We start from the raw sequence: 12,864 nt of genomic DNA, 5'->3' as shown, positions 1-12,864 counted from the left end.
GGGGTAAGGCACTTCAACTGGGGGAGGGATAAACTGGCACTGGGGTAAGGCACTTCAACTGAGGGAGGCATACACTGGGACTGGAGTAAGAAACTTTGGCTGGGGAGCGATACAATGTGACTGGAGGAAAGGCACTTCAACTGTGGGAGGGATACACTGTGTCTGGAATAAGACACTTCAACTGCGGAGGCTTACACCAGGACTGGGCAAAGGCACTTCAGCTGGGAGGGATACCCTGGGACTGGGGTAAGGCACTTCAACTGGGGGATGCTAACACTGGGACTGGAGTAAGACACTTCAACTGGTGGAGGGATACACTGGGACTGGAGGAAAGGCACTTCAACTGTGGGAGGGCTACACTGGGTCTGGAATAAGACACTTCAAATGGGGGAGGCATAAACTGAGACTGTGTTAAGGGCACTTCAATTGGGGGAGGGATACACTGGGAAGGATAAGGCACTACGGTTGGGGGAGGCATGCACTGGGACTAGGGTAAGGCACTTCGGCTGGTGGAGAATATACTGGGAATGGGGTAGGGTACTTCGGCTGGGGGAGGCAAGCACTGCAATGGGGGTAAGGCATTTCGGCTGGGCAAGGCATGCACTGCGCCTGGGGTAAAATACTTTGGCTGGGGGTGGCATGCACTCATACTGTGGCAAGGCACTTCGGCTGGGGGAGGCATGCACTGGGATGGGGTAAGGGACTTCGGTTGTGGGGGAGGTGTGCACTGGGTCTGGGGTAAGGCACTTTGGCTGGGATAGGCATAAACTGTGACTGGTTTAAGGCACTTTGGTTGGTGGAGACATATACTGGGACTGGGACAAGGCATTTTGGCTGGGAGAGGCATGCACTGGGACGGGTGTAAGCGACTTCGGCTGGCAGAGGTGTGCACTCGGACTGGAGTAAGGCACTTCAACTGGGAGAGGCATGCACTGGGACTGGGGTAAGGCACTGCATCTGGGTAGGGATACAGTGGGACTGGGGTAAGGTACTTCGGCTGGGGAGGGATGCACTGGGACTGTAACAATGCACTTCAACTCGGGGAGGCATGCACTGGGACTCGGGGTAGGCTGTTCAACTGGGGGAGGTATATACTTGGACTGGGGTAAGGCACTTCAAATGTGGGAGGGATACATTGGGACAGGAACAAGGTACTTCAACTGCGGGAGGCATACACTGGGACTGGGGTAAGGCACTTCAACAGAGGGAGGGTTACACTAGGACTGAATTAAGGCACTACAGCTGGGGGAGGCATATACTGGGATTGGGTTAGAGCACTTTGGCTGAGGAGGCATGCACTGGGACTGGGGTAAGGCACAATGGCTGGGGGAGGCACTTCAACTGGGGGAGGGATAAACTGGCACTGGGGTAAGGCACTTCAACTGGGGGAGGCATACACTGGGACTGGAGTAAGAAACTTCGGCTGGGGAGCGATACACTTTGACTGGAGGAAAGGCACTTCAACTGTGGGAGGGATACACTGGGTCTGGAATAAGGCACTTCAACTGCGGGAGGCTTCCACCGGGACCGGTCTAAGGCACTTCAGCTGGGGAGGGATACCCTGGGACTGGGGTAAGGCACTTTGGCTGGGTGAGGCATATACTGGGACTGGGGTAGGGTACTTTGGCTGATGGAGGCATGCATTTGCACTGAGAAACGCTACTTCGGCTGGGGGAGGCATATATTGTGACTTGGGTAAGGTACTTCGGCTGGGGGAAGCATGCACTGGGACTGGGCTAAGGCACTTCAACTGACACTGGGACTGGGCTAAGGCACTTCAACTGGTGGAGGCATGCACTGGGACTGGGGTATGCACTTCAACTGGTGGAGGCATGCACTGGGACTGGGCTAAGGCACTTCAGCTGGGGGAGGCATGCACTGTGACTGGGATAAGGCACTTTGGTTGGGGGAGGCATGCACTGTGACTGGGATAAGGCACTTTGGCTGGGGGAGGCATGCAATGTGACTGGGGTAAGGCACTTCGGCTGGGGGAGGCACATACTGTGACTGGGATAAGGCACCACAGCTGGGGGAGGGTTGCACTGGGACTGGGGTAAAACACTTTGGCTGGGCGAGGCATAGACTGGACTGGGGTAAGGCGCTTCAACTGAGGGAGGGATACACTGGCACTGGGGTAAGGCACTTCAACTGGGAGAGGCATAAACTGGGACTGGGATAAGGCACTTCGGCTGGTGGAGGCATGCACTGGGACTGGGGTAAGGCACTTCAACTGGTGGAGGCATGCACTGGGACTGGGCTAAGGCACTTCAGCTGGGGGAGGCATGCACTGTGACTGGGATAAGGCACTTTGGTTGGGGGAGGCATGCACTGTGACTGGGATAAGGCACTTTGGCTGGGGGAGGCATGCAATGGGACTGGGGTAAGGCACTTCGGCTGGGGGAGGCACATACTGTGACTGGGATAAGGCACCACAGCTGGGGGAGGGTTGCACTGGGACTGGGGTAAGGCACTTCGGCTGGGCGAGGCATAGACTGGACTGGGGTAAGGCGCTTCAACTGAGGGAGGGATACACTGGCACTGGGGTAAGGCACTTCAACTGGGGGAGGCATAAACTGGGACTGGGATAAGGCACTTCGGCTGGGGGAGGCATGCACTGGGACTGGGGTAAGGCACTTCGGCGGGGGAGGCATGCACTGGGACTGGGGTAGGGTACTTTGGCTGGGGAAGGCATATACTGGGATTAGGGTAAGGCACTTCGGCTGGGCAAGGCATGCACTGCGACTGGGGTAAAATACTTTGGCTGTTGGAGGCATGCACTCACACTGTGACAAGGCACTTCAGCTGGGGGAGGCATGCACTGGGACTGGGGTAAGGCACTTCAGCTGGTGGAGGGTTGCACTGGGACTGGGGTAAGGCACTTCGGCTGGGGGAGGCCTGCACTCTGACTGGGGTAAGGCACTTCGGCTGGGGGAGGCATGCACTGTGACTGGAGTAAGGCACTTCGGCTGGGAGAGGCATGCACTTGAACTTTGGTAAGGCACTTCGGCTGGGGAGGCATATACTGGGACTGGGGTAAGGCACTTTGGCTGTGGGAGGCATATACTTGGATGGTGGTAAGACACTTCGGCGGGAGGAGAAATGCAATGGGACTAGTGTCGGGCACTTCTGCTGGGTGAGCTATGCATTGGGACTAGGGTAAGGCACTTCGTCTGGGGGAGGCATATCTTGGGACTGGGGTAAAGCCCTTCGGCTGGGGGAGGCATGTATTGGGACTGGGGTAAAGCACTTCGGCTGGGGGAGGCATGTATTGGGACTGGGGTAAACCCCTTTGGCTGGGGGAGGCATGTATTGGGACTGGGGTAAAGCACTTCTGCTGGGGGGGCATGTATTGGGACTGGGGTAAAGCACTTCTGCTGGGGGAGGCATGTACTGGGACTGGGGTAATGCACTTCGGCTGGGGGAGGCATGCACTGGGATGGGGGCAAGGTACTTTGGCTGGCCCTTGCTATCTTATGGGGAGCTCTGTCCTCTGTCACTTCAGCAATTCAAAGTGGATCAAGTTACAATTTGCAAAGTCAGTGAGACCTTGGGATGGGCGGTTCCAGTTACACATTCCAGTGAAATCTCAGGGTGTGGCTTATCCTCCAAGGGACCAATCATAGACAAATGGTGCGGCGTGGCGGCCATTTTGGCAGTACAAATAAGCATGTTCTTTATTAACCCGCTCCCTCCCTCCGCCCATCTCTCACCTGCTGACTCACCCACTGTGCATGCTCAGTTCACACTGCCTGGCTGATTGACAGCAGCTCCCGACCAATAGGGAGAATGGGGGCGGGGCTGGAGGACCAGGCAGGCGGTTGGTCCTCCAGCCAATCAGACTGTGTGAGAGGTGAGGCTTGCAGCCCCGCAGTGGGCGGGGCTGAGTCTGGATCTCGCTCATTGGCTGAAACTCTGCCCCATTGTTAAAGCTGATGTCCCTCAAACTCCAGGAGGAAATGGGACATTTCTGTCGTGGCTTTAAACAGATGGAACTCTGTGGGGTGGAGGAAACATTGCAGCATTTGGTAGTGACATGGATTCATTCAGGCCAGACAGCGGGGATTATTTCTGGAAATAAAACAGTGTAGTTGTTTCTGTTGAAACAGATGAAACCCTGTCGTTGTGGAGCAACCACACTTCTCATGTCCTGGTCAATCACGTGTGCAACAAGTGTCGTCATGGAAGTAAAGGATGGTATCAAATTGGAAAAAATGGCAGATAATGTTGTGAAGGACAGTGGAAGGCCAGAGGATTGGGAATTTTTAGAAACCTGCAAAGGATGACGAAAAATGAAAAAGATAGAGAAGATAGCAGATGAGAGCAAACTAGCAAGAAATATAAAAACAAACAGTAAGAGCTTCTGCTGGGATATAAAAAGGAAACGAGTATCTAAAGTAAACATTGCTCGCTTAGAGGATGACATTGGAGAATTACTAATGGGAAACACGGAAATGGCAGAGATTTTGAACGAATATTTTGTATTAGGCTTCACGGTAGAGGACACTAAAAACATACCAACAGTTGATAACCAAGGAGCTATTGCGGAGGGGGAGTGGGGGGGATGACTTAAAACAATCACTATCACTACAGATAAAGTGCTAATCAAACTAATGTGACTAAAGGTGGACAAGTCCTCTGGACCTGACGGCATAAATCCTCGGGTCTTAAAATAATTAGTTGCAGAAATAATGCATGCATTGGTTGTAATCCACCAAAATTCCCTGAATTCTGGAGAGGTCCCAGTGGACTGGAAAACTGCAAATGTAACACGCCTATTCAAGTAAGGAGGGAGACAGGGAGCAGGAAACTATACATCAGTTAGCTTACCAGCTGTCAGTGGGAAAATAATCGAGTTCATCATTAAGGAAGTACTAGCAGGACATTTAGAAAACCATACTGCAGTTAGGCAGAGATAGCATGGTTTTATGAAAGGGAAATCAGGTTTGACAAATTTGCTGTAGTTGTTTGAGGATGTAACGAGCAGAGTGGATAAGGGAGAACCACTTGATGTTGTATATTTTAATTTCCAGAAAGAATTCGATAAGGTGCCACACAAAATATTACTGCACATGCTAAGAGCTCATGGGGTTGGGGATAATATATCAGCATGGATAGAGGATTGTCGAACTAACAGAAAATAGAGTGTCCGGATAAATGGATCATTTTCAAGTTTGGCAAACAGTAACTAGTGGGGTGCCGCAGTGATAAGTACTGGGGCCTCAACTAATTACAATTTATATCAATGACTTGGATGAAGGGACCGAGTGTAACGCAGCCAAATTTGCCGATAGTACAAAGATAGGTGGGAAAGCAAGTTGTGAGGAGGACGCAAAGAATCGACAAAGGGGTATAGATAGGCTCAGTGAGTGGGCAAAAATCTGGCAGATGGACTATAATGTGGTAAAATATCAGGTGATTTCCTTTGGTAGGAAAAAAAAAGCAAATTATTATTTAGATGTGGACAATTATAAAATGCTGTTATACAGAGAGATCTGGGGATTCTTGTACATGAAACTCAAAATGTTTGCATGCAGGTACAGCTGGCCTTTATTGCAAAGGGGATGGAGTCTAAAAGTAGAGAAGTACTGCTACAACTGTAAGACCACACCTGGGCTACTGCGCACAGTTTTGGTCTGGACTTGTCTCCATTCTCGTGCCGAGAGGATTGATACACCCAGATGGGAAGGACAACATTTGAGTACACTGATTCCCCACCAATTCCCATTCCCCTTCTTTCTGGTGGATATGGAGGGGCCACTGTGTGTAATGAGCAAGTCATTAAGAATTGTCAGCAAGCTTTTTCCAATTGGAGATTTTATTCAGTGGAAACTTTCACACACTATTGTAGATTTTGTATCAAAGATCAATTTAGGATTAAAGTAAAAGTTCATCATTTTATTGCAAACTAAATTTATGTTGAGAATTGCTGAATTAAGGGGAAAGATAACCCACAGTGTTTCTTAAATGGACACTGCAGCCCTGAGAACACAATCAGCAATATATCCAGAATATTAAAGTCCAGCCCAGTTACAGGGTTATTAACATCAACAGAGACAAACCCCAACTGTCAGAATGAACATGGTTCAGTCAGGATATGATTAACAGCCTCAATAACAGCAGAATCCAACTCCTGTCGTCACTTGTGAACTCGCTGGTGTTTCAGCAGGGTGGATGACTGAGTGAATCCCTTCCCGCACTCCGAGCAGGTGAATGGCCTCTCCCCAGTGTGAACTCGCTGGTGTGTCAGCAGGTGGGATGCCTGAGTGAATGCCTTCCCACACTCCGAGCAGGTGAACGGCCTCTCCCCAGTGTGTACTCGCTGGTGTGTCAGCAGGTTGGATGACTGAGTAAATCCCTTCCCACATTCAGAGCAAGTGAATGGCCTCTCTCCAGTGTGAACTCCCTGGTGTGTCAGCCGGTGGGATGAACAAGTGAATCCCTTCCCACACTCATAGCAGGTGAATGGCCTCTCCCCAGTGTGAACTCGCTGGTGTGCCAGCAGGTTGGATGAACAAGTGAATCCCTTCCCACACTCCGAGCAGGTGAACGGCCTCTCCCCAGTGTGTACTCGCTGGTGTGACTGCAGGTGGGATGACTGAGTGAATCCCTTCCCACACTCAGAGCAAGTGAACGACCTCTCCCCAGTGTGAACCCGCTGGTGTGTCAGCAGGATGGATGGCTGAGTGAATCCCTTCCCACACTCAGAGCAGGTGAACGGCATCACCCCAGTGTGAACTCGCTGGTGTGTCAGCAGGTTGGATGAACAAGTGAATCCCTTCCCACACTCACAGCAGGTGAACGGCCTCTCCCCAGTGTGAACTCGCTGGTGTTTCAGCAGGTTGGATGAACAAATGAATCCCTTCCCACACTCCGAGCAGGAGAACGGCCTCTCCCCAGTGTGAACTCGCTGGTGTTTCAGCAGGTCGGATGATGCAGTGAATCCCTTCCCACACTCCGAGCAGGTGAACAGCCTCTCCCCAGTGTGAACTCGCTGGTATTTCAGCAGGTCGGATGACTGAGTGAATCGCTTCCCACACTCAGAGCAGGTGAATGGCCTCTCCCCAGTATGACTGTGTTGATGAATTTCCAGGACAGATGGTGATCTGAATCCCTTCCCACAGTCCCCACATTTCCACGGTTTCTCCATGGTGCGGGTATCCTTGTGACTCTCCAGGTTGGACGATCAGTTGAAGCCTCACCCACACACACAACACGTTTACAGTTTCTCCCCGCTGTGAATGGTGCGATGTTTCTTCAGGCTGTGTAACTGGTTAAAGCTCTTTCCACAGATATTTGAAATCTTTTCGCACAGACAGAACAGACAAACATTTCTCCTTCCACTTTGAAAGGCCGATGATATTCAGGTCCTGATGAATCGATTGACTCCGTCAGATCTTGACACGATGTTTGGTTTGTGTTTCCTGTCTGAAAATCTCCCCTTCTAATATGCTGTAAAAGGAGATAACAAAACTCATCACTGTCAGTACAAGACACAAATTCAGGATAGACACATCTAGTTTCCATGGAACATTCTTTTCTCTCTTGTTCTTCCAAAGCTGTAAATCCCTATCCCACACAGTGTCCCTCCTGCAGCGCTGAAATCCAAATCAACACACATTTCTAGCCTGTTTCTCCTCTACTCCCAGTTTTCACCACCAATTCTGGTTGGGTTCAGTTCTACACTCACTGCTTCCAGTCCCTCTCCTCCCCTGAATGTTCTGACAGTGGCTGGGTTCAGGTCGACACTCACTGGTTCCCCACATCCCTTGAAGATGCTGAGTCTGGTTGTGTTCAGTTCCGGACTCACTGGTTCCCTACCTCTGCTCCCCTGATGGTGCGGTCTCTGGCTGGGGTCATTTCTGCAATCACTGGGTCCCCTCCGTCCCTCCCCTCTTTCCCCACAACTGAAGATGCTGACTCTGGCTGGGTTTACTTCTACTGTCACTGGTTCCTCTCCCTTGAAGGTACTGACTATGGATGGGTTTAGTTCTACACTCACTGGTTCCCCTCCCCTGAAGTTACTGACTATGGCTGGGTTCAGTTCTACACTCATTGGTTCCCCTCCCCTGAAGGTGCTGACTCTGGCTGGGTTCAATTCTACATTCACTAGTTCCCCTCCCCTGAAGGTGCTGACTCTGGCTGGGTTCAGTTCTCCACTCACTGGTTCCCCTCCCCTGAAGGTACTGACTCTGGCTGGGTTCAGTTCTACACTCACTGGTTCCCCTCCCCTGAAGGTCCTGACTCTGGCTGGGTTCAGTTCCAGACACTGACATCATTCACTTTGTTCCTGCACCAAGATGGCCATGCCTGCGCTGTGCTGCTCAGTGAATCAAATTGGCGGCGTGAACATGCCTTCCTGCACCAAGATGGCCGCCGTTGGCCTGGGCCTGTGACCGGGAGAAAGCCCCAAAGCTGCAACCGCCGATATTCCGGTTATTATTCCGCGCTTGCAGTGAGCACCGATTGTTTATGAAGCCTCCCCAGCTCCCCGCTGGTCCATTAGTTTCTATAGGTATGTAAAGAGAAAAAGGTTAGTAAAGACAAACGTAGGTCCCCTGCAGTCAGAATCAGGGGAAGTCATAACTGGGAACAAAGAAATGGCAGACCAATTGAACAAGTACATTGGTTCGGTATTCACTAAGGAGGACACCAACAACCTTCCGGATATAAAAGGGGTCAGAGCGTCTAGTAAGGAGGAGGAACTGAGGGAAATCCTTATTAGTCAGGAAATTGTGTTGGGGAAATTGATGGGATTGAAGGCCGATAAATCCCCAGGGCCTGATGGACTGCATCCCAGAGTACTTAAGGAGGTGTCCTTGGAAATAGTGGATGCATTGACAGTCATTTTCCAACATTCCATTGACTCTGGATCAGTTCCTATGGAGTGGAGGGTAGCCAATGTAACCCCACTTTTTAAAAAAGGGAGTGAGAAAACAGGGAATTATAGAACGGTCAGCCTGACCTCAGTAGTGGGTAAAATGATGGAATCAATTATTAAGGATGTCATAGCAGTGCATTTGGAAAATGGTGACATGATAGGTACAAGTCAGCATGGATTTGTGAAAGGGAAATCATGCTTGACAAACCTTCTGGAATTTTTTGAGGATGTTTCCAGTAAAGTGAACAAGGGAGAACCAGTTGATGTGGTATATTTGGACTTTCAGAAGGCTTTGGACAAGGTCCCACACAAGAGAATAATGTGCAAAGTTAAAGCACATGGGATTGGGGGTAGTGTGCTGATGTGGATTGAGAACAGGTTGTCAGACAGGAAGCAAAGAGTAGGAGTAAATGGGTATTTTCAGAATGGCAGGCAGTGACTAGTGGGGTACCGCAAGGTTCTGTGCTGGGGCCCCAGCTGTTTACGTTGTACATTAATGATTTAGACGAGGGGATTAAATGTAGTATCTCCAAATTTGCAGATGGCACTAAGTTGGGTGGCAGTGTGAGCTGCGAGGAGGATGCTATGAGGCTGCAGAGTGACTTGGATAGGTTAGGTGAGTGGGCAAATGCATGGCAGATGAAGTATAATGTGGATAAATGTGAGGTTATCCACTTTGGTGGTAAAAACAGAGAGACAGACTATTATCTGAATGGTGACAGATTAGGAAAAGGGGAGGTGCAACGAGACCTGGGTGTCATGGTACATCAGTCATTGAAGGTTGGCATGCAGGTACAGCAGGCGGTTAAGAAAGCAAATGGCATGTTGGCCTTCATAGCGAGGGGATTTGAGTACAAGGGCAGGGAGGTGTTGCAACAGTTGTACAGGGCCTTGGTGAGGCCACACCTGGAGTATTGTGTACAGTTTTGGTCTCCTAACTTGAGGAAGGACATTCTTGCTATTGAGGGAGTGCAGCGAAGATTCACCAGACTGATTCCCGGGATGGTGGGACTGACCTATCAAGAAAGACTGGGTCAACTGCGCTTGTATTCACTGGAGTTCAGAAGAATGAGAGGGGACCTCATAGAAACGTTTAAAATTCTGACGGGTTTAGACAGGTTAGATGCAGGAAAAATGTTCCCAATGTTGGGGAAGTCCAGAACCAGGGGACACAGTTTAAGGATAAGGGGTAAGCCATTTAGGACCGAGATGAGGAGAAAATTCTTCACCCAGAGAGTGGTGAACTTGTGGAATTCTCTACCACAGAAAGTAGTTGAGGCCAATTTACTAAATATATTCAAAAGGGAGTTAGATGAAGTCCTTACTACTCGGGGGATCAAGGGGTATGGCGAGAAAGCAAGAAGGGGGTACTGAAGTGCATGTTCAGCCATGAACTCATTGAATGGCGGTGCAGGCTGGAAGGGCTGAATGTCCTACTTCTGCACCTATTTTCTATGTTTCTATTACTCTGCTCCGTCCCACTGAAAAGGACACTTCTTAGGAGCCTGTAAAAAACGTGTCTCCTCCGCCATTAAATGCACCGTGCATGCTCCAAACACAGCCAGGACCCGTGCTTGCGCACTGAGCTCCTGTCGTCTGGGTGCGGCTCATTCTCCCCTGCGGGGCATGCTGGGTACATATGACCATGAGAAAAAGGAGCAGGAATGGGCCAGCCAGACCCCCGGGCCTGCTCCCCATTCAATAAGTTCATGGCTGGTCTGATCACAGACTCAGTTCCACTTCCCTGCCCACTCCCCAGAACCCTTTACTCCCTTATCGCTCAAAAATCTGTCTATCTCCGCCTTAAATATATACAATGACCCAGCCTCCACTGCTCTCTGGTGCAGAGAATTCCACAGATTTACAACCCTCTGAGAGAAGAAATTCCTCCTCATCTCAGTTTTAAATAGGTTGAGGAGAAAGATTGCATTTGTGACTAGAACACGATTTACTGTGATTACATTGGGCACTGAACCATGTTCATTCTGGCAGCTCTTGTTTGTTTCTGGTTATCTTAATAACCTCTATACCTGAACATAAAACATAAGAAATAGCAACAGGAGTAGGCCATATGGCCCCTCGAGCATACTCCGCCACTCAATAAGATCATGGCTGATCTGATCATGGACTCAGTTCCACTTCCCCGCCTGCTCCCCATGCCCCCATATTTCCATATCTTTTAAGAAACTGTCTATTTCTGTCTTAAATTTATTCAATGGCCCAACTTCCACAGCTCTCTGAGGCAGTGAATTCCATAGATTTACAACCCTCGGAGAGAAGAAATTGCTCCTCATCTCTCTTTTAAATGGGCGGCCCCTTATACTAAGATCATGCACTCTAATTCTAGACTCCCCATTATCAGTGGAAACATCCTCTCTGTATCCACCTTATCAAGCCCCCTCATAATCTTATACGTTTTGATAAGATCACCTTTCATTCTTCTGAATTCCAGTGAGTAGAGGCCCAACCTACTTAATTGTTCCTCATAAGTCAAACGACTCATGCCCAGAATCAACCTCGTGAACCTTCTCTGAGCTGCCTCCAAAGCATGTATATCCTTTCATAAATATGGAAACCAAAACTGCACGCAGTATTCCAGGTGTGGCCTCACATATAGCTGTAGCAAGATTTTCCTGCTTTTGTACCTTATCCCTTTTGCAATAAAGGCCAAGATACCATTGGCCTTCCTGATCACTTGCTGTACCTACATACTATCCTGTTGCATTTCATGCACAAGTATCCCCAGGTCCTGCTGTACTGCGGTACTTTGCAATTTTTCGCCATTTAAACAATATGTTGCTCTTTGATTTTTTCTGCCAAAGTGCATGACCTCACACTTTCCAATATTATAGTCCATCTGCCAAATTTTTGCTCACTCACTTAGCCTGTCTATGTCCTTTTGCAGATTTGTTGTGTACTCCTCACACATTGCATTTCCTTCGATCTTTGTATCATCAGCAAACTTGGCTATGTTACACTCAGTCCCTTTTTCCAAGTCGTTAATATAGATTGTAAAGCTGGAGATTAATACCCTCTATAAATGTTGAATAAATTATCTTCGTTTCAAACACAATTTGTTGAATATTTGATTCCTTCATGATCAGAGGAGATTAATTGATGTTCTGTTACGGACTGTTCCCTTTTCGGGCTTTTTCTTAATCTAACTTATATCACTTCTCACCTAGTTCGCTTTCTAGCATATCAAACTCCAAACTTGTTCCATTTGCATACATGAGTTGTGGTTGTAGTCGACTTAACTGCAGTGTCTCACTTTAAACTCAGCTGAAATCTTTTGAACCACCCCTTTATTGAACTGTCTTGCATAAGATTTGAAATCCGTTACTTTCTCGATCAGTTAACCTGTTTTTGAAACCAATTGAATATTAAAAACTCATCCACATATTTTGCACGTGATAGCCTGTGAAATATTCTGATATTTGTAATTATCATTACCACAAGCTCTGTTCCCTAGTGACCGACTCCATCCCTCTCCCCAACTTCTGTCTGAGCCTGAACCAGACTGTTCGCAAAGCTTGGTGACATACTTAACCCTGAAATAAGTTTTTGACCACATATCCACAAAATAACTAAGAATGCCTATTTCCACCTCTGTAACATCGCCCATCTCCGCTCATGCCTCAGCTCATCCACTGCTGAAAGCCTCATCCATGCCTTTTTTTACTTCTGGATTTGACTATTCCAATGCACTCCTCCCACATTCTGACCTACATAAACTAGTGTTGATCCAAAACTCGGCTGCCCATGTCCCAACTCGCACCAAGTCCAGCTCACCCATCACCCCTGTGCTCGCTGACCTACAGTGAAGCAATGCCTTGATTTCAAAATTTCCGCTCACACTGCCCCCACAACACCCCCATGCCCGCCGCTCCCGCCCATGAGATATCAGTCTTTCTGAGTATCCCTGATTATAATTGTTCAACCATTGGTGGCTTTTGTGGCTGTGCCTTCTGTTGCCCAGGCCTCAA

This window comes from Pristiophorus japonicus, chromosome 23 (assembly GCF_044704955.1).
Source record: "Pristiophorus japonicus isolate sPriJap1 chromosome 23, sPriJap1.hap1, whole genome shotgun sequence".
NCBI classification, from domain to species: Eukaryota; Metazoa; Chordata; class Chondrichthyes; family Pristiophoridae; genus Pristiophorus; species Pristiophorus japonicus.
This window is presented reverse-complemented; position numbering follows the sequence as displayed.